The sequence below is a fragment of the Tamandua tetradactyla genome, chromosome 18, assembly GCF_023851605.1.
Source record: "Tamandua tetradactyla isolate mTamTet1 chromosome 18, mTamTet1.pri, whole genome shotgun sequence".
In the NCBI taxonomy this organism is placed as follows: Eukaryota; Metazoa; Chordata; class Mammalia; order Pilosa; family Myrmecophagidae; genus Tamandua; species Tamandua tetradactyla.
This window is the reverse complement of record NC_135344.1, coordinates 14,604,828-14,629,696: the sequence shown is the minus strand read 5'-3', so window position 1 is coordinate 14,629,696 and position 24,869 is coordinate 14,604,828.

Here is a 24,869-nt window from a genome sequence, read left to right as displayed (position 1 = left end):
ATGTTCTTTCACAACATAGAGAGTAATGACTCTAACGGTTGCAATGAGTCATCAGAGAAACTCTAGAATGATTTTACTAATAATTAATATTTTCCATATTTTAATTTGTCTTTGAGTACCTGTTTTTTCTCTAATTTCATTTGGTAGTTTATTCCTCTGTATTTTGGCTCTACCTTTGTATTGAAACTGAATCTTTTTCTCAAGCCATTCCCAGAGAATCGCTACTCCGTTTCTCTGACAACTTCTGGATGTTTCAACCAGTCTGAATACACCGACTGGCCCTGTAGGTCATTCCTGACCTTAGGAAAAGCGTGAACTGTTTATCACAGAGGACTTCAGTGTTAAGTTGTCCTGGACACTAATCCACTAAAATACGTTACGCAAATTCCATACCTAGGAGACCCTCCCATTCTCCAAACCCATCCCAACCTATATCCTAGTTCTGGTGACTGAATTCTTGCCTAGTGGTGTTTGTTGTTCTTTTTTTTATTTTTTATTTTGGCATGGGCAGCTATGGGAGTCGAACAGGGTCTCCAGCATGGCAGGCGAGAACTCTGCCACTGAGCCACCATTGCACCACCCTGTTTATTTTTGTCTTTTATTAATTATTGTGTAGCCTATTCCATAGGCCTATGGATCTTGCCTTTCTGTCTTCAGTCCCCCTGGCCCAGAGCCCTGTTATCTGCTAACCCATTATCCAGACACAACAATTTCCTTGCTGCTGGTCTCTAATTCCACCTGCTCAGAGATTCTCATTTGCTTTGCTCTTTTGACTTCTCAAGTCATCTCTTTTCTTGTGTTGCACTTTTCAAGATAATTAAGCACCAAATACACAAATGTGGCAAAAATAACAAAGGTTAGGGGACAAAGCCATAGTAAGGTTCAATAAAAGCCCAGGGCTTGAAGTTCTGCACTAATCGGAAATCTCAGTTTTGGTTTATTTCATTTTCCCTATTTCCAGATCACAAAAAGACAACAGCATAAATAAAATTGAAAACTCCATTAAGGAAACACTGCCCCTGGGGGGGAAACATGGTTTAAAAGACCAGAGAAAGACCATTGAAGTCCATCTTACTGGTCCTGTTTAAATGACCAGTTTTGCACTTTATTTGAAGACTGTATTGAGAATACAAAAGAAAGATTCTTTTTGCATGGTGTCTTCAGGAATTTGAGGGTGCAAAATCAGTTATTAAGCCTGAGAGTATGATCGAATGAAAGCATAAATTTCATTTGCTTTTCATGAAATTTATGAAAATTTAAGCCAAATTAAATTTGGCTGAAGTAAAGCCAAAGAGGGAAAAAAAGACGTAATGCCTCAAGAAATATGTATTATGTTGACACAAAGAAAACCCCGATCAAAATAAAAACTGAACAAATTGTTAAAAAGAATGAAATGTGTCAGTGTCGTCAGGTAGCGGGTTAAAGATATGTTAACTCAGAGAAGAAAACAGACTCCATTGAGCTTTCATTAAAAAAGGTCACTGCTGATTCAGCAGCACTATGCTAAATGAACGGAGAAGCACAAAAGAAAAGAAGAGAAGGGAATGTACCAGTTACTAGATGATAAAAGGTGAAAAATGGCCTCTAGAAAGTCCCTTTTTTGTTCTTTTTAATTATACATCATCCACCTCTATTTAGTTTTTAGTGAAAATTTATGGCTAGTTCAGTGGAAACCTAAGTTTCCTTAGAGATTAAATTGGAATTATATAAAGAAATATATTTTTGTTGAACTAATGTACATCTCCTTACATGTTATTCAAGCTAAAATCCCTCACATCATGAAGAAAATTGGCTGACTTCTGTGTGTGTCACAACAGGTCTTGTCACTAATTACATTCACATTGCCTCATTCCTGGAAGAATGGCATTTGTCCTCAACAAATATTACCTGGCAGAAATGTTCTGAGTACTTTAATTTAAGAGGTGTGGAAAAAGGCACAGTCAGGTTAAGTGACAATAAGAAAACAATTCTGGGTAGATCAGGAAATGAAATCTCAATTTCTTGGCATCTGGCCCAGTTTCTGAGGGCTAATTTTTTTTAGAATAAATTAAAGAAACATAATTGCACTAGGTAATATAATAGGAAAAAGCCATGAGCTGAGAAGCAGGATTTTAGCTGTGGTTTGGGCATTAAAGGCAGGTGTGAGCTTGGGTAACTTACCTGTCCCCCCTCCTCTGAGATCCTTGTCTGTAAAACGAGTTGGCTCACCTCTGAACCTTTCCTTTCTTGCTTGCTTCCCATTCCCACTGGCACTATCAAACCCTTATCACTTCGTTTCTGAATTACTGTCATATCTGTCTTAATATTCTTTGTCTGTGCAACTCCTTTCCTTCTGCATTTCATCCTGATTAAATTTCTCCATATCCTAAATGCTGCTCCCACATTCAAACTTCCAGCACTATTTTGATTATGTCATTTCCCCGTTGAACAAAACCTTCAATAGCTTCTCATTTCCTGAGTGTTGAAATCAGGCTTACATTTCAAAAACTCTTCCCCAGTGTTCTGATACGCCACCATTCCTATACCTGAACATTCTAGGATCGGAAACTTCCCTTAATTCCCTGACTCTTAAATATGCAATGCATGGATTCATACTCTTGATAAGAAATCTGCAATTCTAACCTCCTCTAAAGAATACCCTTTTTATCTGCCTGTTCACATTTCCTCCATCTTTCAATTCCTAGATCAAAACTCTCATCAGTGTCAACTTCCCATTACACTGTTGCTTTACTGAGCTCCTAAAGTAATTGCCTATATATTTCATTCTAAGATTTAATCACATTTTACCTTGTGGCATATTATTATTTTATTGTTATTCAGATTAGTTTGCACAGAACAGAAGCTCTGCTTTCCAAACCTTTGGGAAATAATTTATTCCACAAGCTAAGCTTTCTGACTAACTGGAGATTTACTCCTTTTTGCTTTAAACTTTTTCTTATTTTAACCATTGTTGGTAGATACATTTCTATAATAGAGAATACATTACCATGCCTTTTGAAAGAGAAATGATAATTTAATAGTTTGTGGCTTTGAATAATCACTATAAATATAATTTTTTTCTAGTGTTACATTACAGGGTTGCTGTGAAAGGTTACACATAAATAGCCTAAAACTACCATGCTTGTTGAAAAATATCTGCCTGCTTTTAAACTTTATGTTGTTTCTATTGGAGGTTTTTATTTGTAGTTTGCTGTCCTAGAGAATTCTGACCTATCACCACTAATTCATTATGAACTTAATAACCCGATAATCATGCTTATTAAATGTAAGTCTTAAATATGAACAATTAGGTGCAAAATTACAAAATGTAATTACATACAAAGTCTTTGAGATTTAGTGGTTAACATTTCTAACATATTATTTGGGTTATCTGTAAAAGAACTCTCCGTATATTTGGCTCTCAATTTTTAGCTGAATTTAAAACAGATGTGAATACAAGACAATGAAATTTTAGTAGATTGTTACTATGCTCTGTGTCCTGTTTGACTTTGTCATCTTTTCAATGCCATAGACAGTAGAAACACAGTTTTACAATTTCTAACTTTTTAAAGAATTTCAGAACACTATTTTCTGGTTTTAAGAGATGCTCAAACATAAATCGAGTTCAAGAATTCTCTGATTTTTCTAAAGATCCTTATCTGCTTTAACATTAACTTTATTGTAGATTTGTTGTCTATAATTAACATGCCTCACAGTCTCCACTTGCATGTTGAAAATATTATTTTTAGAAAGATTCAGATGAGAAGAAAGGAGAATATGGGGAATATAAACCTCTTCTCAGTGACTTTTTCTATGTTACATTTTGCTTTCCTTTTTTAATTTTTTTTCACTAGTAAAGACTCAAAATATTTAGGAAATGCAAGATTTTTAATCTTCAATATTTCCCAATTCTATATTTAAAGACAGGTGTTTCTCCAACTATAAACATTGCCTGAGTTGGTTGTTAGGTTTTATTTCTATGCATTCAAGGCAGTTTACAATTTATGTGCAATTTTACCTTCCACTACCCATGCATTAAATATTCTACATCCAATATCCTCTCTGTTTCCTAAAACTATCTCACATTATCCAGCCTCCATGGTATGCTATCATTATGAAGAAATTTTTAATGTTGTATGGAAGGGAAATAAGGCCTTAAAAGTTGAGTTTCTCAGTCTTTTCAGTAACTTACCCTTTAAGAAGAATCTTGTCATTGTATTCTAATTCTGAAGGCCGTGACTGTGTACAAAGAAATGAGACTCATCAAAAATCCTCGGAGTGTATCACTGTGGGAAAAACTGAGACATATTGTCCCAAGTGAAGGTGATTTAAAGGGGCAGTAAAGTCAGTAGCCAATACAAATAGGGTTTGGGGAAAATTTAAGAAAGACAAACAGATGAAAGAAGCAGAATTTGTGATATTTGCTATGTTATGAGACCATAATTGCCATATTATGTTCAGGCATATTTCCTAGAAACTTGAAGTTTGCTTAAATTAAAGCAAATTATTGAGAAATATCTCATACATATCAACATTTCTTTGTCGAGGAAATAATAATAATAATAGCAACAAAACATGCATGCACCACCAGATGAGAAATGTAAATTTACATTGCTAAGATTGGGAATGGGGAAGGTTGGTTTTCCTTTATGTGTAAGAATTTGTGATGTTATTACCAGGAAAGGCTGGATTACAATGGCATCTCCAGAAAAAATATATAATTCAAATAAAGATTAATGTACAAGGAAAATGGAACAGCAACATTCCTTTTAGAAACAAAATTGGAGACAATGTATATGTCTAGCAACATGAAACTGATTATTTAAATAACACAAGATTCATATAATATAAACAATAAAATCAGTAACAATAATTGTAGATTCTATATTTATTGATTAAAAACACAGCCTCAGTATAAATAATGTGAAGTATATGAAGTATGCTGGTAAAACTTTATTTTATATTTATAGAGTTACAAAAAATGTTCTTTATAAAATATAGATTTTTCTTTAGTTTTTAATAGAAGTGAAATCATACATTTTTTAAATTCTAATTTATTTCTTATGTGTTTGTTAGCATTTTTTCCAGTGGTCTTAAATTACTAATGCAAATGAAAAAGTACAGTTCTTATTAGTAGTATGAATATGACCAAATTCATAACTAACCCAACAGTTAAACCGGCTCTTTAGAAGTGGTGATTACTTCTATACCTGAAGAACTCAGTTTCTAGATTAATACACACTCCACATTGGCAGGAATTGGACAAGATGACTTTGAAAAATTCCTTCAAATACAACAATTTTATTTTTTTCATGGTATTTGGGCTTTTAAGACTCACGTAAGCTTTTATTCTAGATCACAAATAACTGTTGGGAAGCTGAACCCAAATATCAGCATTTTTGTCACCAAAACTGTCTAATAATCCAAGAGGTCTGGCATCCCAGCCATGTGATTGTGAACAATTCATTTTCCTTCTCCACGTCATAGGTGCCCCATCTTTAAGACGATACTTTCTTCAATTAGGTTGCTGAGGATTACCTGGGGAAAATGCATCCTGTATCTGGCATAAATTAAGGGTTTAAAAGGTGGTATGTATCTGGCATAAATTAAGGGTTTAAAAGGTGGTATATATAAATCTCAATGTTTAATTCCAAAATGCTCACTTAACATAAACTGGAGCAAAGAAAGAGTATATAATATATAAACTCTAGCATTTAAGAAAGCACTATCCCCACCTCTTCTTACTCTAGTTTTCCAGATCTGGGGAATGATGACACTCTGGCAATGTTGCAAATGGAGGGAGTGTTCTTAAAATGTTCTCATCAGACAGCCACGTGCTCGGCTTCCTCCTTTCCTCAGGTCTCTGGTCAAATATCACCTTTTCAGAGCGACTTCACCTGAACACCCTAACTCCATTTTCATACCCTTTCTGCTTTATATTTTTCTCTTTTTCTTTTACCCTTCATATTTGCTGACATACTGTAAGCATTTTCTTCATCCCTCTCTTCGAATGTAAGTTCCGTGTCAAGAGGATCTTCGTGTGTTTTTTTCACCTTGGCACCAGAAGCTGAGTACATGGCAGCCAATCAATCACCATTTGTTGCATAAATGCCTAAATGAAGATAGAATACTAATTTTTTTAAAAAGTGAAATTCAAGGGTGGTACGATGGTGGCAAATTTTTTGCCTGCCATGTCAGAGACCTGGGTTCAATTTTCAGCGCCTGCCCATGCAAGAAAAAAAAAGTGAAATTCAAGACATAGTGTTTATTTCCCATCGAAACTGTAAATATTCTTTCATTTCTAATTATAGCTAGCAACTACATTTTAATGCCCAAACCCTCACCCATCGTTGATACCTGCCTATCTGATAATTATAAATTCACTCTCCTTTGATATAAGAGGGCCTGATATAAGAGGCAGTGTTAGGAAATAGAAAAACCATTAATCTATTATTTAAAAAAATTAAGATCTATTTTTTTTATTTGTTTGTTTGCTGACTGTGTGATTTTGTCTCTTATAACTGTTCTGAGTCAGAAATTTTGCAGAGGGTTATTCTAATGTTACCTGCTCTGCCTACCTAACTCATAGGGTACTATGGTGAATAAATAAAATAATACATGTGACAATCCTCTGCAAAATATAAATGAGTATATAAATATAAGATATCTAATAAGGAAATTCATAAATTTAAAATACCAAAGTACTGAACAACTTGCCGCATAGTCCTAGAGAGTGACATGTGACAAAATAGATAACGCTGTGCCATCAAACATTTTATAAGATGAATCGGCAATGCCATGCATATGGATTTTTTTTTAGGTGGGAAACCTCAGGCAATCTCATTGAGCAAAACAGAAAAAAAAAACAGAGAAATGTAAAATTACTGTTCTGGATAATACATAGCCTCACAGAACAGATAAAAGGACACACTGACTGGGAAGTGACACGGTTCAGATACGAAGTATAAGTTGCAATAAGGTAAAACAGAAAAGAGATTTATGAAAAAGGATCTCAATCCTGTGACAAGAGTGATAAGAAAGAAGGAAGACCTGAACAAATAGATGAGAACTGCAGTTTGAAATTACCAAGCTAAGTCATACTGACAGTCAAAATATGAAGGGCATTGTTGAAAAGCTGATTTCAGCTGAATGATGATGCATTTTCCACATAACACATTAATCAGGCCCAATGTCGTATTCAGAGTCGCTTTTGAAGGGAATGGTATCAGGGTGAAAAAAAAGGACGTGAGCCCTTTGAAATAAATCCAAACGCACGGAATGAAAAAGCGCCTGTGTCATTGATGCTTTCTCAGTGATACTGAATACTTCTAAGTTTATAATAAAGTCTTCTAAGAAGTCCATTTCAAGGAGATAGATTAATATTTACAGTGCTCTAATGAAAATGCGAAAGTGCACGGATCCTCAAACCCTTCAGCTTCAGCTCGCTGTGCGCAGGTAGAGATGCCACGTCTTTTCCTATCAATTAAAGGAAAGGACCCACTGAGATTACATGTGTGACTTGTCGTAAGCAATCCAAAAGTTAAGAAGTAATGAAGTCAAGAGTCCACTTTATACTGAGGACTTAGTAATTAAGGGGGTTATCTAACAGGCTAAGAGAACCAGTGGAGCAGAGCTTTTATGCTCTCAGCCTAAGAGATATGTGTATCCTGCAAAACTCCTGTCTCAGGAAATGTAAGGCAATGGGGTTGGGGGTGGGAGTGAGGGAAAGCATTGTTTTCTCACCATGAAAGGTTTTGTGATTTCGACAGTACATGTGGGTGCCTTCATATAAGACCATATGAGGGGCAGAGCAAACCATAATGGAAATGGGTAGAAGTGACCAGCCTTGTTTCTTTCTCAACAAGCAGCCGGGTAGGGAAGGCTACCTGGACTCTCTGTTTTCCTTTGGGTAGCTGAGCTCATCTCTGCTGTGCTTCTGAGAAAAAGAGTCAGGAAAACCCCAACAGGCACAAAGAAAACTAACAGACTTTCTCTGCCTATCTCATCACGGCAGCAGCCATTGCTATTATTTTTAGCACTTTAATTTGCATTTATTTTGGGAGTGGCTGTATTTTTTGAGAAAGACAAAAATAATAACTTCATTGTTACTGCAGCCTTTGAGTGAGTTATTTCAACCTTGTGACACTGTTTCCTCCATTTATAACACAAAAATAAGCATTGTTATTCTAAATAACAGTTCTGGAAACTTGAAAATGGAACAATGTGAGAAGAATTTCTATGAAAATGGAGGCAGAAAGCAGTGTTCTGAAGTCAGGCATGGATAAGAAGCTACACCAGCATGGTCAGGTAGGAACCCCTCTGGGATGCAACTGTGTGAACGCAAAGCCGGGCTCCTGTTAGTGCTTCCTTGGTCATGGGTTGAAAGCCTGCTTTGTCCGTCTCCTTGTCCCGGAACAGCCAGCTCAGTTTCCATTACCGTGTTCCCATCACAACTAGGTCTCAGAATCTTCCTTTACGCTCCGCCTTCACTGTTAACCAGCCACGAGGTCAGGCACTGGCCTGGGGGTTTTGTTCACAAGTTATTGTTTTCTCTCTTTTTATTCTGGAGTTCCATTTTTAGGCAACTTGCTTGGACCTGACTCTGAACTGAAGCTGCTGGATTTAATTGTCTAAATCTGACAGATTATCTAAGTGGTTGCATTGCCAGCCACTGAAAGAAAAAAAATCGCCACAAAACACTTCTAATAATCTTTCAGATAGAGTTTATTTTGTAAAGATGAATTTTTAAAACACTTTTAGGCCCTGATAAGGGTATGTTTAAGGAGTCCCAATAGTACTCTAATGACCTGATTGCATGGTTAAACAATTTAGAAGACTAAAATACAAAGCAAGATTATTAGAGATCATTTAAGAGACAAGCATAAATATGCTTACCGAAGTGACCGACTTGCCCCAAATCAAGGACCAGTGAGGGGCAGATCTGAGACAAGAACCCAAGGCTTTTGACCCCAAGTTAGGGTTCAAATCAATGTGCTAGTAGGGTGCTCCAGGATGCACGTGCCGCTGATAGCTTCAGCCGGGCCGCACGACCGGTACACTGGGTGGGTTTGGGGCGAGCTCGCAGGGAATTAACCTGGGTAAGCTGGAGCCGGCGCTTTCCCCAGCCGGCGGTCGTGAGAAAAGTCTTCACTGAGGCCAGATTCGGGTTAACGCTTTTATTGATACACACCGGGATGGGCCACCCGGGAACCCGAGGAGTGAGACGTCTGGGGTCCGAAGACCCCGGGGCTCGGACAACCCAGAGCTCGGAAAGCGCAGGGCTTAAGTACATTCGGGGAAGGGGTGGAGTTTCGGGCTCACACATCAGGAGGTGACAGCCAATCACACAAGCTAGGAGGCAGTTGCTAAGCTTCAGGCAGGTGTGGAGCTATAATTAGGAATAGAGAAGCGAGGAGAAAAACAGGAAAGGCTGTGGGTTTGTGGCGAGCTGCGGAAGTGGGTGGTCTACAACAAGAGGGGGAAGGGGGGAACAGAGAGGGGGGTTACAGGTACTGAGGGCAGAGAGTGAATGTAGAGAGGGAGAGAAGGATTAAAAAATTTTAAGCATGGCTAGGCTCCAGTCCCTGAGAAATATGCCACATGCACGGACTTGAAAAAAATGTTTCTATGTAGTTCATAGTAACTTAGATAAGGTGAGATGGTATTTTCTTCTATTCACCACAATCTTACTTTTTAAAAAGAGAAAATAAAGATATATTAATTTACATTAAGGCACATTAATGTCTGCTAAGTCATAAAGTAATCTTAGTCATGCGAAAATTAATTTTCATTAGTTTTATATATTTATCAATCACTGTAATTCTGACCAATATAACTGTACATTTTATAGTATATTATCAAAGTAAGCTTATGTAGAATAAAAGTCCTAAGTAACTTCTTGATATATGTCTCTTATCCAAATGGCATTTGTACTACAGAACACATTTACATGTACTATTTCCAATATATAGCATGTATTACATGTAATACTTTGCACTCATATTGGGATTTATTTATCTTAACTGTCACATTCTTGCATTAACTATCTGGTATTCCTATTTTACAAATAAAAAAATAAGCATGTACTATTCTTCCTATCAAGAAGTCAGGGGAACTTACAGTACAACATAAAGGGTTGCAGTGACTTTCACAGAATGTATTAAATGACACATTAATGCAATTTCATTATTAATAAAATAAGCGTAATAGAATTTAAGAATACATGCTTGATAAATACGTCCTTAAAGATGACCTTTGGGCATTTGTAAAGAGTCTTAGACTCTCTCAATGTCATTGATTACCTCGATTCACAAAATTCACCCACAAACGGGAGGAAAATATAAGAGAATCCAGACTGGACCAACAGAGACAAAGAAGTTTCTTAGCTTTCCTCACTTAAGAGAGACACAATTTCTAGTTGAGATCGAAAAAATGAAAAGTTTTATGCTAGAGCTTTATGTCTTGCCAATATTAGAACTTCCATACATTAATTGATTAATAGAATATATATGGTTTATATATAGTCTATATGTATTAATGTACAGTATAGTTCCAACATTTTTCAATGTATTTCCTTTCTTAAGTCCCAATTTAAAGAATCTTTCAGATAGTTAAAAATAAGTACCATGTTTGAACATACTGACAATTGTCACTAAGATTTTCATTCCCACAGTGGAAAGATGAATGAGTAGGCAACATTTTATGCTGAATTTTATTCTTGACTAGCTATGTTGCATTTTGACACAAAAGCCCCCAAAATCAAGCAAATTAAACCGCTAAATCAAAAGTGTCAACTGGATATTACACCTATAATCACCGTCACAAGAATCAAGCCTAGTACGCATTCTGTTTTGTTTGTCATTCAAATTTGATATAATTGCAAGAAAATATTATTTAAGGCAACTTCATAAATTCTTAAGACTATCCAACTAGACATACATCTTATTTTGTCTTTATTAGTTGTGCTGGTTTGCAATGATGTATGTACCCTAGAAAAGCCATGTTTTAATCCTAATCCCATTTTGTAAAGGCAGCTATTTCTCCTAATCCCTATTCAGCATTATATGTTTGAAACTGTAATTGGATCATTTCCCTGGAGATGTGATTTAATCAAGAGTGGTTGTTAAACTGGATTAGATGATGACATGTCTCCACCCATTTGGGTGGGTCTGAATTAGTTTCTGAAGTCCTATAAAAAAGGAAACATTTTGGAGAATGAGAGATTCAGAGAGAGCAGAGAATGTTGCAGCACCAGAATGCTGCAGAGAGTCCATGAGCCAGCGAACTCTGGAGATGAAGAAGGAAAACATCTCCTGGTGAGCTTCATGAAACAGGAAGCCAGGAGAGAAAGCTAGCAGATGATGCTGTGTTCACCATGTGCCCTTCCAGCTGAGAGAGAAGCCCTGATTGTGTTTACCATGTGCCTTCTCACTTGACAGAGAAACCCTGAACTTCATCAGCCTTCTTGAACCAAGGTATCTTTTCCTGGATGCCTTAGATTGGACGTTTCTATAGAATTGTTTTAATTGGGACATTTTCTCAGCCTTAGAGTTGTAAACTAGCAACTTATTAATTCCCCTTTTTGAAAGTCACTCCATTTCTGGTATATTGCATTCCAGCAGCTAGCAAACTAGAACATTAGTTTATGCATCATATACTACATATAATGTGTAGTATATGTACTTTACTTACAAATGTTCACTCAAAATATCTCATTAGGTATTTCTACTTTTTTCCTTAGGTTTGAAAATTAATATTTAAAAGAATCTCTCTATCGGATACAGCTACTATAAATGAAAATATATTCTTAATAGAACTTTTTTATGTCCCATTTGATTAGCAACTGTTCTAGTTTGCTAGCTGCTGGAAAGCAATATATCAGAATGGAACGGCTTTTAAAAGGGGAATTTAATAAATTACTAGTTTACAGTTTTAAGGCTGAGAAAATGTCCCAGTTAAAACAAATCTACAGAAATGTCCAATCTAAGGCATCAAGGGAAAGATACCTTGGTTCAAGAAGGCTGATGAAGTTCAGGGTCTCTCTCTCAAGTGAGAAGGCGCATGGCAAACACAGTCAGGGTTTCTCTCTCTCGGCTGGAAGGGCACATGGTGAACACAGCATCATCTGCTCACTATCTCTCCTGGCTTCCTCCTTCAGGAAGCTCACCAGGAGGCGTTTTCCTTCTTCATCTCCAAACGTTGGCTGATAGACTCTCTGCTTCAAGGTGCTGCAGCATTCTCTGCTCTCTCTGAATCTCCTTCATTCTCCAAAATGTTTCTTCTTTTATAGGACTTCAGAAACTAATCAAAACCCACCCAAATGGGTGGAGACATGCCTTTACCTAATCCAGTTTAACAACCACTCTTGATTAAATCCCACCTCCAGGAAGATGATCTAATTGCAGTTTCAAACATACAATACTGAATAAGGATTAGAAGAAACGGCTGTCTTTACAAAATGGGATTTGGATTAAAACATGGCTTTTCTAGGGTACATACATCATTTCAAACCAGCACAGCAACCCAAATTAAAAAGGTGGTAATGGAGAATAGAATTTGACAGATGTAAATGGAAATAGCCTTACATTTATTTTACTTTTTTAATATTTTTATCTAGCCAGTAAACAAGATGACTTTGCACAATTTATACTCCAGATAAAACTCGAATTTCTTAAGTACAATTTTAGAAGCACAACAAATTAACTGCCAACCTGGGGCATTAATTCCTAGAGCAGCGAATCACCTCCAGGAAGCAACAAGACAGGGAGCCAGAATGCAGTAAAGGTGATGTCACTATGGGTGATGAAAACATAGTCAATTGGGGTGAAATGAACATTTAAATAAAATGGAAATTAAAAAATCACTAGTAGAATTTGTACAGACTTAGTCAATATTCTGACTACAAAAACTAACAAAATTCTGTGTTAGAGATGGTTTGGGGGACCTTATATAGAAATCACAGATGGTGGGTCAGTTAATTAAAGTAAGAACCACCAGCCCTGAGCCACATGTGGTCTCATGGTTCATACTAACCAGGTCAAATAGCAGATGCAGTTAGTTCTTATACCCGCAATGTGGAGTCAGAACAACCGAAAGCAGGCTGAGGACAGATGCTGAGAGAGCTGTCAGTGGATTAATAAAGCATGGTGAGAAGGAAGGGCCAACAGTGAGATTAGGAACTGAGCTCACAGGGACATACCAGATATGAGCAGGGGCCCGGGAAATAAAAAGTGAGTGAAATATTTACAAACCCAAACAAATATGTAAAACAACAACTACTAATAATAAATACATCTGTAAATTAAATGAAATATTTGTGCATAATGTTTTGGTGGCATGTAGACTCCACTGGCTGGATATAATCCCATCTTCATAGACACTTCTCCCTGGTATCTTAAAAATACAATATTCTAAATCCATTGTTTGATAAATATCGGAAATACCAAATACTCTCTGTAAATTACCCCAAGAGGTATATTTAACACATTCCTTAGAGATTTTTAAATTACTATGTGATAAGTCTTAAGTAGTCATTCCAGTTCTCTGTATGTGCAAGCTTTACCCAATTTACAGAATAACTCGATAAAGAAATGTAAGAAATAGTTCAGAGGCATTGTGACTCTACTACCTAGTCAAATATAACTCTTTGGACTATAAATATTTATTACAGAAAAAGGAAATTTGCATGTGAGAATATAACAGTTGGTTTTTCTACATTCACCTTATTGAGCTATAGTTGGAATTAATTAAAATATCTGTCCTGGGTGCTTCTTAAAGGAGAATCAGGATAGTTTATTTCAAAAAATTCTGGTTATGTCTTAGTTTCTCTGAGAGTACAAGATTGATTCCAAACCCAATAATGTCTGTATAATACTTAATTTGGTTATAGATGATGGGAAATGGACTCAGTAAATGTGCTAATTTCCATAATTATTTCCATTGAACTCAACACAAAGTAGCTCATGAAACTGAGTCCCTCAATGGAGAGCACTAGATTTAGTTTCCATTAGAAAACTCTTTTGATCATTCTGGGAATTATTAAATCTGTGAATCTGCCAAATGTGGTTAGTTTGCCTAATTCTGATGTTAGTACATTGCAGCCTTCCAATAAACCAATGAAAGGTAGTGTGCCTACAAGGAAAATCACTGGAGTCAGCCATAGTTTCAAATCTTGTCTCCTCCTCAAATTATTTTTTTGATATTTGGCAAGTTACTCAACCTCTCTAAGCCTTGCTTTTCTCTTGTGTAAACTGGAGATAATACTATTTGCCTAGAACATTCATGCAATGTGGCAGGCATAAAGGTTATACTATGTTCTCAATTACTGGCACTAAATCCAAGAAAACTTGTTGAAGCAGTGGGGCTTCTCCCTGGCTGCACATTAGAGTCTCCTGGGGAGGGTTTTAAGCTACCTTTGCTTAGGCTCTACCTTACACCAATTATGACAGAATATCTGGGGGTAGATACTGGACATCAGTAACCATTCAAAAGCTGCTTAAGTAATGCTAATGTGCAGACAAGGTTAAGAATTACATTAGAAAATTATTTAATCTTACAACTACAAGGACCAGTACTCCAAGGGCTCTCAAATGCCACTCTATAGACAGACTGCATCAGAAATAGTTTGAAAGTACTTTAAAAATAGAAAAGTCCTTTCCTCACTCCAGACTTACCAAATTAGAATCTTAGTGGGTTTGCCTTGGACTGGTACTTTTTAAAAAAATCTTCAAGCAATTCTGCTCATGGTCATAAAGTATCCATCCAAAATGAGTTTCCTTGTCCTTACTCATCTTACAAATGAGAAACAAAAGGGACCCAAGAGCAGAAATACTTGTTCAAAGCCACAAGGCTATTAATGCTAGAATTGTTATGATAATCTAGTTCTGCAGGCATTTAGCCCATTCTGTTTCTAATACACTGTTTTTACTGCTATGCAAATTTGGATTAAAAAAAAATAACAGCTTTGAAACCCTCTCCTGATTCCATTAATATGATACCCAAAATAAGCACAATTGTTGAAAATAAAAGTGAATCCTCAATATTCAACAGAATTTTAATTCTGAAAGAAAATAGCACTGGTTAGAGTTGCATTCGGTAAATTAACAAATTCTACTGAATCACAGCCTTCAACTTTACTTCAACTGGATCTCTGAGGAAAGCTATAAAAAAATAAATCATGTTATTATTATTTTTTTTGGTCCTGCTTTGTTGAACAATAATTTGTGTAATATCTGGATTTGCCAGATGCCAGGGGTAAGATTACAATACAGGAAGTTGCAGATCTCCTCTCTGTGATCAAAATGCAGTCTTTTGCTTCACTGAGATCTGCGCATCGCACCCTCCAGCCAGCTCTGCTGAGAAGATTGACAAACAGTATTACCCAGGCACACTGTTCAAGGGACAGCCTAATAGCATCACATAGACCTTCAGTTTGCAAAAAATAGAACAGAGAGTGATTGTTAGCCTTTTGCAATTTACATTCATCTCGTATCGTAAGGTGCTTAGGAGGCAGACACTACTAAAATGAGCTAAGATCAGAATAATTGGTGGCTCAAATATTTTGGTAAGAGAGACTAGAAAATTTTTTGTTTATATGTTATTTGACTGTGTATCATCTGCTGGATCAATGATAATAATACATTAAAACATTTCTCATGATGCACAGTAGTTATCCCAAAAGAAAAAATGAGGACCACAATTTTTGATATAGAAATACAAACAAATGAGCAAACAAACCATATTTATCTAAGCAGAAGTACTGGTCAGAAGGAAATATTAGCATTTCAGTTAAAGTTTAATTAATTGTTTTATTAAATTAATGCTACCAAGAAAAGGGAGAAACTTGCTAGTTTTGCTTTTTGTTATATTATGTATGCCAGAGAGATTATATTTGGAGACAAGAAAACTGGGCAATACCTTCTGATCTATAAAGAAGTAGTTCTGCAAATTTTACCAGTTTATATTACATTTCTCCTTGAAAATTTGCAGAATAAAACCATAAGATCATTAACAACTCAAATATCATATTTTTTCTTAATGACTGATTTGTCTTTTATATTAATTGTGAGATGTGCAATTTTTTATATTTATTTAAATTAGTAAAATTGTAGGTTTACAGAAATATCATACAGAAAGTAAAGATTTCCCATACCCACGGCCTCACACACAGTTTTCCCTGTAATTAACACTTGGCATTAGTTTGGTAACTGTGACAGTTGATGAAAGAATGTTATTATAATTGTGCTATTAATGACAGTCCATACATTACGTTAGGGATCACTGTTTGCTCTGTGATCACTGTTTATTTTGCTTTTTTTTTTTGCTTTTTTTCACCTTTTATTCTATTATATATGCAACCTAAAATTTATTCTTTGAACCACATTCAAAAATATAATTCACTAGTATTAATTACATTCTCAGTTTGTGCTACTGTTACCACTGTCCATTATGTAAATATTCCATCACTCCTAACAGAAACTCGGATAAATTGAGCATTCACTTGAGGATTTTTTCATCTATTTTGATAACAGATATTGGTCTGTATTTTCTTTTCTTGTGGTATTTTTATATGGCTTTGTTATTAGGGTGATGCTGGCCTCATAGAATAAGTTAGGAAGTACTCTTTCCTTTTCAGTTTTTTGGAAGAGTTTGAGCAGGATTGGTTTTAATTCTTGGAATATTTTATAAAATTTTCCAGTAAAGCCACCTAGTCCTTTTCATTTTGGGGGTGTATTTGATGACTGATTCAGTCTCTTGGCTGGTTTGTCTGTTGAGATCTTCTATTTCTTCTTGAGTTAGTGTAGGCAGCTTGAGTGTTTCTAGAAATTTGTTCATTTTATCTAGGTTATCTAACTTGGTGGTGTACAATTGTTCAGAATATCCTATTAAAGTACTTTTTATTTCATGGGGTGAGAAATAACATTCCCCCATTCATTTCTGATTTTAATTGTGTTCTCTCTCTTTTTTTCTTTGTCAGTCTGTCTAAAGGTTTGTCAATTTTATTGGTCTTTTCCAATAAAAGAGAACCAGCTTTTGGTTTCAGTGGTTCTCACTATTGATTCTTTGTTCTCTATGCCATTTATCACTACTTTAATCTTTATTTCTTCCTTCTGCAACTTTTTAAAAATTTTTATTTATTTATTTATTTATTGTTGCATGGGCAGGTGCCGGGAATCGAACCCAAGTCTCCAGCATGGCAGGCGAGACGTCTGCCTGCTGAGCCACCGTGGCCCACCCCTTCTGCAACTTTTGCCATCTTACGCTACATTTCTCCATGAAATGGGTTTAGTTTGCTCTTTTTAAGAAAAAGAGTTCCTCCAATTGCCAGGTTAGATTTCTAATTTGAGATCTTGCTTCCTTTTTAATGTAAACATTGAATAAAACAAAATTTTTATGCTGTGTTTTAGTTTTCATTTGCTTCAACATACTTCCTAATTTCCCTTGTGATTTCTTTGATGCATTGGTTGTTTAGGAGTGTATTGTTTAATTTTCATATATTAATTAATTTTCCAATTATTCCTCTGTTATTGATTTCTAGCTCCATTCCATTGTGTTTGGGGAAAAGACTTTGATAATTCCAATAATTTAAAATTTATTGACACTTGTTTTATGACCTAACATATGGTCTATCCTAGAGAATGATCCATGCACACTAGAGAATGTATATCCTGCCACTGTTGGGTGAAGTGTTCAATATGTAAGTACTAAGTCTAGTTTGTTTAGATATCATTCAAATTTTTCATTTCTTTCTTCTGTCTAGATGTTCTGTCTGTGTTGTATTGAAGTCTCCTACAATTATCGTAAAACCACCATTTCTCCCTTCAAATCTGTCAATATTTGCTTGATATATTTTGGGCCTCTGTCCTTAGGTGTATATATATTTATAATTGTTTAATCTCATTCTTAAATTTTATTGGTATATGCTATCCCTCTTCGTCTCTTGTAACAGTTTTTGACTTAAGGTCTATTTTATCTGATATGAGTATTCTTACCTGGCTTTCTTTGGTTTACTATTTCATGGTATATTTTTTCCCACCCTTTCACTTTCAATCTACCTGTGTCTACTTCACATTCATAAGGACATAAGAACTTATATTACTGTTTTCCCAGATACATTCTTTGAAGAAGTAAAAGTTATACATTTGTAATGAGTTGATAAAATCATTTACATTTTGAAATCCTACATTATAGAATTTGAATTCAGGTACACTAAAGAAAAATCAGAAGATTTCAATATTTGACATTTCCTTTACAACGTAATTTATCAATTAATGTTTTACCCCAGAATGCTAATCATTAAAATTTCATGGAGAAAAGGGAGGGGTAAGGGGTATGGTATGTATAAATTTTTTTTCTGTTTTCTTTTTATTTCTTTTTCTAAATAGATGCAAATGTTCTAAGAAATGATTATGATGATGAATATGCAACTATTGATGATATTGTGAATTACTGATTATATATGTAGAATGGAATGATCAAAATAGGAATGTTTGCATTTTCTTTGTGTTTTTTGGTATTTAAAAAAATAAAATAAAAAGATTAAAATAAATAAATAAATAATAGGGGGAACAAATGTTAAAAAAAAATGCACGGAGACAGGGAAGAGATGGACACTATCAAGTTTACATGCATTTTCAAAAATATTAGACTAGTGTAGATTATGCAAAATAACACAAGTTCTTGTTCTGGGATGGGGTGGGGCTAGAAAATTCTACCCCTGTGTCCTTGGGTTTTGATAAGCAGTTGTTTAGTACTTGACAATTAGTTTGGCAATCGTGTTTGAATAGTGAAGTTTGGTGAACCATTAAGAGACACGAACTTTGAGAGAAGACAGTCTGGTAGAGGCCAGCAGGAAGAAGGCAGTATTGGATGAATCTGCCCATTCCAGTGGGCTCCTATCCCTGTGACTTCTGCTCGAAATCTCACAAGACACACTCAAAGCCAGAGTCAAAGAAGACTGCAGTCTTGATGATTTTTATGCAGTTACTAATGATGAATTTATTTAATTCATCTTGAACCTAATAATAAAAGGAAACAGTAGGGTGGTGTGACAGTGGCTCAGTGACAGAATTCTTGCCCGCCATGCTGGAGACCCAGGTTTGAGTTCCAGAGTCTGTCCATGCCAAAAGAAAATGGTAACTGGAAGACAGTCTTTCAGAGGTTCCAGATGGACAGTCATTGAGGTTCAGAGCTTCAATAAATAACAAACTTCACAGCATGCACAGGTCTCTCCAGGACCTGCTTCACTAATGCACACACAGAGAGAGTTAAAAAGAGCCCTAAAGGACTTCAATTTTAGTAGTCTGCTGTGTTACAATTCTAAGCGGAAAATCAAAGTTTATTAGTAAAAAAAAATGTTGTCAATCTTAGTAGACCAGTTCTACGGAGGAAGACTGTAAAGTTTTCTTTACATCAGTACTTATATCTGACCATTTTGAGAATATAAATGTGGACTCTAGAATAGAGATGGCTGAGATCTGCTTAAAGAAAGATGAAAACAGATACGTTAACTAAGACCTGGTAGTAATTCTATATGCATTTTATTGCTATAGTCTGGTCAGAAAAAGTTCACAACCAAAGATAAAAAATCCGGGAATTGTGGCATCCGTCCCTAGATGTAAAATGCAGGAATTATCTTGGAATCTCAACAGGATCATGATCATGTTACCTCCCAAGGCAGTAAAACATGTTTTACTATATAAAGTGAATATTTTAATGTATGTTTGATATTTAGCCTCATTCATTCTTTATTCTGCATCGATTATTTTTATACTTTACTTATCAACTGAAACCGTCATTGCCTTTGCTTTCCATGCTTCTGTGACAAATATCACACAATGGGGTGGTTTAGACAACAGGGTTTCAGAAGCCAGAAAGCTGAAATCAAGACCTCAGCAAGCCTAAGCTTTCTCCGGGGGTCTGCAGCCTTCTGGCACCGGCTTGTCACCGTCCTTGGCTTGCTTCTCTGCCTCCCACAACATGGCAATCTTTCTGTCCTGTCCTCGTGTCTGCGCTTCTGCTGACTGCCGCCTTCTTTCCGTCCAGGCTTCTCTGACTTCTTTTTATAAGACCTCTAGTAAGATGGATGAAGGTCCACCCTGACTCTGTGGGGCCACACTTAAACTAAAAATAACATCTTCATAAGATCGTGTTTACACGTTCACAGGATGTAGGCAAAGGTTTGGAGCAGTCTTCTGTGGGGGCACATAATTCAATCCAACACCATAATTTGTATTTTCAAATGTTCCTGTTAGGTGGTTCACAGCCTACTTCAAATTAACTCAGCATTACTGTGTCTCTTCCACCACTGCTAATAAACAGCATGTGTCCAGCCCCGCTATTAGACACCGCACACGTCAGACACCAATATTCTTTTGAATTATTTCTATCTGGAGAGCAGATCAAGGAGAATCTCTATATTAATAAATTAATCAGACACATGGCAAGGGAGCTGGCAACACGTGTTTGGAGAGAAATGACCTTGCTTGTAATCCTAGTTCTGCCACTTACAGACTGTGGGACTTTGGATACTCACTTTTCCACCCTGAGCTTTAGTTTTTCAACATAAGTGGGAATTCCAGCATTCACACACACAAAATTTTTTTCTTGAGTCCTGAGTATGCACCAGGCACTACACTCAACACTGGAGTACATTAGTGAGCAAGAAAGTTAGGCTTCAATTTTTATGAAATTAAGGTTAAAGGTAGACTAGGACAACTAAATAAGTAATTATGAGGAAATTCATAAAGCAATGTAGAAGCATAAAGCAGGTACAAGTGACCTAGTTTATTGAAGAACAGAGGTATTTCCACACTCAAAAATGCATTAAAGTTGAGACGTCAAAAGATGAATAAAGATAATTTGGAGATTGGAATATAGTTTACGAGATAATGTCATAATCTGAAGAAAATGCAAGTTTAGGGCTTGGATGTATAAGCAGAACTGAAAATATTCAGTTCAGCTAGTGTACGGAAAAAAATGGGAACATTTTGGGTTGCAGAGAAATATTCTCCTTTTATAGTTCTTGTGAGGATTAGATATAATATATAAAAATATCTACCACATAGTAAGAACTCATTATAAGTTATTAATATAGTCATTATACAATCTATTGCTATGGCATCAGGATTTAAACCAGAATTTCTAGTATAATCTTAGAAAATATATTTAATGACCATTTAAAACACACTTTTAGTGTGTTTAAAACACACTTTTAGTCCCATGACTCCACACTGATATAGATCTACTTAATATTCTTCATTTATAATTAATTAAAATAAAAATGTAAACTCATTTCCCACTTAGACTCACATTCCCCCCAAACTACAAAAGCATGAAAAAATTATAACCCTTTGGAAAACTGAAGAACTGAAATCACTCATTCCACTAATATGTGAATAAAATAATTTAAACATTTTCAAGAACTTTTTTAGAAATATCACTAAGATTTTCATTTCTATGAAAAAGAGAATGAATAGAGCTATCAGTCCATTTCATTTAAACAAGCAAGCAAACAAATAGGCAGTTGTCACTGGAACTAAATTACATAACAGAAGCTGTTTAAAATTTTTAAGTGCCTTTAAAAAAATCCAATGTAAATGAACAAAGCTACTGCAAACTTCTGCAGTAGACAATTGATTCTACTTTCTAATGTACCTCCATTTTTCTGGCCCAGCACAGGGGGTATATCTGTAGATTGATTTTCCTATTTTCAAGTAGTACTTGAAATGGTTGTCGTTGGAAACAAATTTAACAATTCCCTTTTGCATTGTAATGTCCCTCCTGTTTTACTCTTTCCCAACCCAACTATTAAAAAAACACTCTACACAGTTCTTGAACATTTTGGAGGTGTTTATAAAGCTATTAACAATCCTTTAAAATTTCTCTCTATAAAGCAATTTGCTTTTACAGTTTATTTGACAAAAGAACATTTTACATTCAACTTTATCACCAACAAAGTATCAACATCAGTTCAGGCTTTAATAATAATTAGAACCATATGATTATTTTATTTTAATTATGTTAAATTGAAGGATTTCTGAAAATCTGTATTATTAAGCCAGTATCTATTTTTCATTCCAAACTAAAAAAGAATATCAATAAATTTAAGGTTGCATTTAAGTTAAAAGTACTATCAGGAGATTATTCGACATTTTGAAAATTGCACTTGGCTTATCTTGAAATTGAAAATAGCATAAGAAAAAGCAAGTGAAATAAAGAAGTCATTTTGCTTGTTAACATTATAAAGTGCCAAGCATGGCAAAGACCAAAGACAGTCAAAACAATACTATTTTATAAAAACTGAATCCAGTCAACATGAGAAAAGCATGACTTTAAGAAATTAACCTACTTCCAAAAACATTAGCATACATGGCAGTCAACATGTCTGGATAAGAAGGAAGTTCCGGGAAAAGTTATTTTTGCAACAACAATACTTATTCACATGTTAACTAAATCAGTTGTTCCCTGTAAAAATATTGCCAACAGTAAAAAGAGCTGACAGTTTGATAAATAAAGCTACTTTGAGTCTAAAAAGTAAACCTAAGCATACATGATGGATGGATGGATGGATGGATGGATGGATGGATGGATGGATGAATAGATAGATAAATGGCATCCATTAAGTTATTAAGATATTCAATTTTGATGATGATTAATTTGAATCAATGAAAATGGTTTTATGTGATTTATGTATTTTTATTACCAATCATTTTGCATGAGGCCTTTTAAAAAGTTATTTGGAAATTTTTCAAAGTGACAAAAAATTGCAAGAATAAGAATAGTACATGATAACAGGGGTATAGCCTTTTTTTTCTTAAACTTTTTATTTCAAAATAGTTTCAAACTTAGTGGACAATTGCAGAAATTATACAAAACCCATACAAAGAACTATAACATACCTGCCCCCAAAGTTAACATTTTGCCACCTTTGCAGTATCACTCTATCTGTCATATATCAATCCATCACTCTATCGCTTTCATCATGATTGTTAATATTTACCTTTATCATCTCAGATAGTTGGATATAGATAAATGGATAAGCAGCTAGATATATATGTTTTTTAAAACTGTTTGAAAGTAAGTTGCTTATATCATGTTTATCTTAAATACTTCAGCATGTATTTCCTAAGAATATGGATCTTCTTTTATATAGTCATGATACAGTAATCAACTTTGGAATATTTAGTGTTTGTGGTAGTTGGGTTAAGGTGTCAACTTGGCCAGGTGAAGGTGTCTAGATCTATTGTTGTGGATTTGATACCTCATCTGTTCCTGATTACATTTGCTGTCGGCTAGGAGGTATGCTTGCTGCAATGAATGATGTTTGATTTAATTCGCTGGTACTTAAATGAGAGAGCTCAGTGTAGCACAGCCCAAGCAGCTCAGCATACCTCCTCTCAGCACTTGCAGCTCAGCCCAGGCTTTTGGAGGTGCAGAAAGGAATCACCCTGGGGGAAGGTGTTGGAACCCAGAGGCCTGGAGAGGAGGCCAGCAGAGATTGCCCTGTGCCTTCCCACATAAGAAAGAACTTCAGTTGAAAGTTAGCTGCCTTTCCTACGAAGACCTGTATGTTAAATCAATAAATCCCCTTTTACTCAATAAATCCCCTTTTACTGAAAGGCAATCTGTCTCTGGTGTGCTGCATTCTGGCAGCTGGCAAACTAGAACAGTGTTAATAAGATACTTATGTTTTATTGCTCTCCATATACTAGTTTCATCAACTGACACAATCGTGTCCTTCATAACTTTGCTTTCACAGTCTCCAGTATAAGACCCTCTTTAGGCAGAGTCTACTACATAATTTGGGGGCTCAGTGAAAATTAAAAATATTGAGACCCTTTTTCAAAAAGCTGGGGATAAAGTGTTGTTAAAGACACTAAAATATTAAGATTTTTTTTTCTTTTTTCTTTGGCTTTTCTCTTGACTTGCCATAGTATATTTTCTTTGCTATTTAATGTTGCTCTAAGTAAAGGAAGATTAATTTTTTAATTATCAGCAGGAGTTTTACAGTTCATCTTTTTTATATTGTGTAATATCAGTTTTAAATGCAAATATCAGAAAAATTAACTAGAATGCAGAATCACCAAAATCACACAATACATGTCATGTAGCTTGTACATGAATATTTATTTCATTCTTACAGGAACAGTGGAAATGCTGCACAAGCTACTCAATTCCTTTATTTCCCTTCTTGATACACACATATTCTATCAACACTCTCTACCTTTAGTTAATTGATGAATAAGGAAGAAATGACAGGAAAAAACAAGAGTAAGAAACATGATAGAGTTCTTTGTTTGGCCGGTTGAGTGCGTGCGGGCATGCTTTGAATGACATCGCCTTCCATGTGTTCAAAGCAAATGCTGTCTAGAAAGGAAAATGTGTCCTCTCCCGGCTGCCAGTGATCCGGTTTACTTAGTTGTAGACAAACATACCTAGTTCATACTTGAGTCAATTCTTTTGATTCTGGTGAATCTGCATTATGGGACCACAGAGCTCCTGTGTTCAGGAGCATCAATCCTGATTGATGTAAATGCAGCAGCAAGGACTAGAACTCATGCATATTGTCTGTATGTATGCTTCATTGTCCCATTAGACTTCACCTGAAAACACAAGCTCAAAGATAGAATTCTTAAGCATTTCGAGACAGAGAGAGTGGAGAATTTAAACCAAGTACAGCACTCTTCTCAGTGAGGGACCCTGATCCAATTCAAAGGTCACATACATGCGAAACTGTCCCTGATTCTAGGATCAATCACATTTGTTTTTTCCATTCTTTTAGACACCGAATTAAAAAAACAAACAAACATATTTTGGAGGGATGTTCATGGTTGATTTTAATAGAATATTCTCATTTTAGATTATCTGATGTTTACCCACAGTCTTGTTTA